The following is a 6,105-nucleotide window of genomic DNA, read 5'->3' on the forward strand; positions in this document are numbered from 1 at the left end:
CACCATGGTCTAACTAGAGGTGTTTGTTCTCAGTGGGTAAGATAGGATTCCACCCTAAGTCTTACTGAACACAATGAGCTTGCTTCTGAGTAAAACTTATTTACCTGTTTTCAAACACCTCTAGAAGTAACACATGCAAGCACAAACAGATGTATTTATTTCCTGTGCCAGAACTAATTTTAATGACTGAAATTATGACGGGAAAAGGCGACCATATCACAGAATGTAACTCATTAATTGGGTCTAAAGCAACAGGTATACTTGCAGTCAGTTCTAAGTATTAATTTGGAATGAATGTCTACTAATTTCAGTGGAACGGTTTCACACTAAATTGCCCTGATCCAGCAAGGAAGATCTACAGAACTACAGAAGTCTATCTAGTATCCATGGAAGATAATGGGTGCTGAAAATTCAGGCAAGCAAGTACATCATCTTTTGGGGTCACGAGCCTCATGCAATAATACATGAGTTGAGCAGGATTGGGGCCAATGTAATTGGTGTCACATTTTTAATTAAGTTGTATCAGATATAATAATTAGATCTAATGAAGTTCCCTACTGAAGTGATGCTGCATATTGGACAATACTGATTCCTAGATCTCTAGATGTTCTAGTTATGAATGTTAACTGATGACGTACGGCTGATTTCATTTAATAACGGTTTTCTCTTCCGTTGAACATATTTTTCAGAGAATGGGTGTTGGAATTTAACTACAGAAGGTAGAATAGTTGAATATCATTTGAGACTGCCATCCACAACTGAGGTTGCAACCCTATACACATTTACCCAAGAGCATATCCCTTTGAACTCAGTAGAACTTCAGAGTAAACATGTATAGGAGTGGGCTGTAAAGTGGAACACTTGGCTTTCAACTTTGTGAAAGGAACTGAGACACCTTAATGAATTGTGGATCGTGCTGTAACCAAATATTGCAGGTATGAAAACATCAGTGTTCTCTTTTTCAAAAAGAAAAAAAAGATGTCTCCGCCTTGGGTGCCCTTTGGGGAGACAGACGAAATACAAATCAAATCAATCAATCAATCAATGCTTGGGGGAAAAAGTATTTGCAGCTTGTAACACGACAATGAAAGTACAATTAGGATATCTCCTTATTCATTCTCAAGAATAAAAATCAACAATTGCAACAATCAGAGCTAACAGCTCCAATATTTGGTACAGCAGTGATGTATAATATAAACTATCTTATGCATTGTTTGGGTGCTAGATACAGGTCTCTTCCCTCCACAGCTTCTAGCCTCCTGCCCTACCGTATCCTTTAACAAAATGGGATATTGGATCCAGAAGTGAAATACACACAGATGGCCTTTGCTGGATTGGAAATTCATTGTGAGAGAAAATATTTTATGCAGTTTTTTAAAAATACTTTTAATAAGAATTACTCATTTTGCCCTGTCACGTCGTATGAATGCCATCATAAAGGTAGAGTTTAGTGCATATTTTCCTTCTAGAGATGTGGTGTAGAGGCTCAATAGTCCTGTACCTTACTGTGGTACATACTGCTCAGGGTGGAGTAGAGCACATTAACAGAATAGGGCAATCACGTTACACGATGATTTCCAAATGGTAGGTCAAACTGCATCAAAGAATAGATCACCAGACTGGTGCCAATGGATCTGCAAGACTTTTGCGAGCAGGTGAGGCCCAATTCCTAAGTAGGTAAAATATTATGGTGGGTTTTCTTAGTTAAACCTAGGGAACTATTACAGTTCTCAAGTTACAGATTGCAGAATTTGACTTACCGCCAAGTTGCATGCCACAGAATTCCAAGATGAAGTGATTTGAAGACAGTCACCTTACCACCTTAACCCAAGTTATTATGTGTGTGTTCCAGTATGTACATGCCATTTCCTGCAAAATCTCATACCAAAGCAGTGAATTCACTTAAATGTGTGTAAGGATCTGATCCTCCTATTTAAGTGAAAGGAGCCATCCTTGCACCCAAGGGATCCGTGTGTGCATTTAATTGCACAAAGAAGTATAGGCCAGGAGAAACGGGTGCAATCCACAGCCCACGGAAGTACCCAGCAAAGCTGTAATTGATGTTAATAAATATGGATTGTGCTCAGGTCAGATTATTTGAGTTGTTCAGCTGCTAATGTATTAACTTGGTTAGAAATTCTGAAGCTTGACTCATAGTCCATGGAGTGTTACCTATTTACTGTGCTTTTTGGCCATTAAAAAAGACTCCCAGAATAATTGCAGTCAGGTTCTTGAAAAACCTTACAATATCTATCTCTAACCTGGTCATGAAGCTTGCTCTAAGGATTGCCAAGTTCCTCTCCTGTGTCATTCCTGAGAGATAAATGGTCCCCATAATGCAATATTGTGCTAGTCTTGTTTAGACCACCTCAATTATTGAATTGAATTTAAAACTGCTTCACCTAATGTGTTGGTCAGATTTACACCAAAATGTGTTTTATGCAAATAGTATACTCAGTGGAAATAAAATACTGTGCATAAAAAAAAAACTAGAAATCTGCTCTCTCAATTAAATATTACTTCTGAACGTCATGTGCTGCAATGTCAGCAAGAGGACTCACATTTCCAGGTGCTTTCCCTACATACAAGCATCACTGCTCCACAACTGATACATTTTGGGGTTGTTGAACCCATTATGCAGCAATAAACGTGGCTTGTGGCCAGCTGTCCTCTGGTGCAGGAGCCATAGCCAATCCTGACTCTCTGATGGTATCTGTATTTGGTGCATTTACAGCTCAGAACAGAACTATCGATTCTCAAAGACTCGGGGTGGCTGTTGAAAACTGCCTTGGTGCCATGTTCTCCACAAGGAGAATCAGACACAAAGACAAGGAATTTGCATTCTAAATGACCTACAACTTTAGTGATAATTAAATGTGAATTACTGCAGCAGGTCCTAACTAGCCGACCAACTCCCCCCTCCCCCCACAGTCATTGTCTAGTCTAACTTTGATTTTCCACTTTAATTTCCAGTGCAACATGCGCACAAGGGTTTCACCGCAGATATGCTAAGGAAAGTGGGTCACCATTCTGCCATTCATAAACAACCACAGCTAATGATAGATTTAAAAACAATTTTGATATTCAGGCTACCCGCAGTTCTAGTCGTTTTCTATCTCTGTTGCCTTCCCCCCCTGTAACATCTAGTAGCAGTATTGTGATACCATGCTGCTCTGCATTTTACCACTGACAGCTCCAGAAATCCATATTATGATGACACAGGATAAGTACGCGTATTTAGCAGCCATTCCAGAAACCTGCTTTCATTATGTTTTGGGCATACAGCAAAAAGCATGTAGGAGCAAAAAATATGTCTGAAATCAAGCATAACTCTTCAGAAAGTCAGAATTGACTGCAGCTCCTTGCCCTTTTACCCCTTGTTGAAAAGCCATGTCAGCTGCCATGTAATGTGTAGAAAAGCTCATAGGTGTGTATATTATAGATCCAACATTACATGCTCAGTGGTCTTCAGACAAAGAGGTAATGCCTCACATTATATTTCAAGCATATTATAAAAAAGCAGCTCTTATAGTGGGACATTTTAGCAATGGGATATGTTTCCCACAGTTTTATGGTCTTCTTTGTTCAAAAATGTATCACACAGGTTTAACTGAGCTACAACTCACCAGAGTACATTTTCAGAAATCATGAAATAATGTACAGTATTTCTCTGGAAGCAGGACGGCATACTGGTGAAAGATGGGTCATAAAGGAGATAGATAGATAGATAGATAGATAGATAGATAGATAGATAGATAGATAGATAGATATAATTCTATTTATTGGGATATTTCCTGCTACTGAGAATTGTCTTCAAGATGCTATTAAGAGCTATCTTATTGGTTTACTTGGTCATATTGCTTATAAATTGGAGACCTTTAGTCCTCCATTTCCATTGCTCATTTGCTCTAGCTCTAGAACTTGAATGGTTCATATCATTTATTTGATATGACAGTGTTTGCTCTGAAAAAGCTGGTCAGACTGCCTCAGAGCATGTGCAAAGTTTCTTGTTCATGCAACCAACCGCAAGAACCCAGGCTCAAGTTCTGGCAGCTTTCTATAAACAAAGTTAACTAGTACATGCCATTTAGCTTGCTAAGCAATGATGATGGGCTCTGCTGCTTTACAACATCTCTTTATTTGACTCATATTATAAAACATCAGCACAGGGCTTTCTTGTTCAACAAGGTTCACCATATGTAAACAATTAACCCCATGACTCCCACTTTTTAAAAAATAAATTATAATAAATTAAAGCTTTTTTTGCAATACTACAAAAAAGGTACTACCTGCATATTGTTTTCCAATCTCTATCCTGATGCAAATAATAAAATAATATCCAAAGAATTAAATCTCTCTTTTTACGTATCTATATATATTTATATGCTCTATATACACATTACAGTAATAAATGTATCAAAATGTGCCATCACTTCTGAGAGTCATCTTCCAAGTCCATTTATGAAAATATATACACCCATTTTAGTTATTTTTGTTGCTATAGAGGACATTTAATGGTCACACACACACTCACAAGTGCAAAGTTACATCAAAACCATGGTAGCTATATACATTCTTGAAATGAAAATCTTCGTTTAACATTTTAAAGACTTCCCAAGATGTTAAGGTGATCCTTTTTCATAACAAATACATGTACACAGAGTGTGCATGTATAGAAACACACACATATATACGTATATATATTACTCTTATATACAGTAAGGTGTGTATATATATAAATATATAACTTCTGACACATCGATGTACTATTACATGTTATATTATTCGGCAGCTAATATACGTTTGTTTGTGTATTTAAACACATATGGCCTGACCCAGCAAGGATCATCAGCTTCACATCTGATGTGATGGGTGTGTATCGCAATGCCTACCTATGCCCCTTTGGATAGAGGTGTATGATGCCAGCAGGGAGAGCACATCTCCATCTGGAATCATTAGAAGTAGCTGAAGGTCACTGTAGCGGCAGAAAAGTCTATTGGAGATACATAACAATGTAGTCATGAGCATGTGGTAGGATTCATGGTTTCAGAACAAATGAAGTTAAAAAACAGATTTCATTCATTGGCTCTCAATGAAATCCACAGTCATTCAGTGGAATGACAGTACCTATATGAGGGTTTCCCGTCATTTCCTATGAGACACGCACATTGAGTGCACGCAATCAGAAATGTTCATGTAGGTACAAGGCAGTTTCTTTCTCAAGGGAGTGTGAGGGCCTCCGTATTCACAAGGTTTTGCATCAATGAAAATTTTGCTCTTGACAGGATTGCCCAGTCCTAACCAACTTTCCAGCTCCGACGTAGCTGCAATACAGTGTCAGGACACGGCAACAAATGTTCCCATACCTTGAGGAGGCCTCCTTGACTACCCTCCCACCATAGAATGCAGCACATGCCCCATTGGCACAGCTGTATCAGCGCTGGAAAGTTGGTTAGTGCTGGGCTGATTGTGGGAGATGGACTGCAGTTGTTAATACAATCCCGTGTGTATACACAGAAGTACGTTCCACTGTATACAGTGGGCCTTACTATCAGGAATGTCTTATAGGATTGCAGCCTTAAGCTCTTATGTCCATGCATATATTTGGCCCCTTGTCACCTTTAGGTTCCGTAGTAGCAATTTTTTTTTTCCCAGACTCACCAGCTTAAAGGTTTGGTGTTTTTTAAACGTTTAATAGAAAAGCCAGCAAGAAAAGATTTACAAATCACAATTCTGGTCAGTCAGTACACATTTCTGAAATGTATAGTGACTTCATTTGCCTCTGTTAGAAGACCCAACATTATACTGCATGTATTTCCAAAAGTTGCATGCCAGTAGTGCAAGCAGGGGTTTTCCAATTTACATGATCTGAATGAGAGAATATTCCATGAAGGCAAAGGACATATTACCATCACAAAAGAGAATGGGCAGCCACTGCACACAGAGCATGTGATCATGCATGATTTCTGGAACACTCTTCATATCCTATATCCTATTCTGTGTTGGCTTCGTTTGCACCTCTTTACATAACCAATGCACAAACAACAGAACCCCCATTATTAACCTTGAGTAACTCAAAGCTTCCTGCGGTTCAAATTTATTGCT

Source organism: Tiliqua scincoides, chromosome 1 (assembly GCF_035046505.1).
Source record: "Tiliqua scincoides isolate rTilSci1 chromosome 1, rTilSci1.hap2, whole genome shotgun sequence".
NCBI lineage: Eukaryota > Metazoa > Chordata > Lepidosauria > Squamata > Scincidae > Tiliqua > Tiliqua scincoides.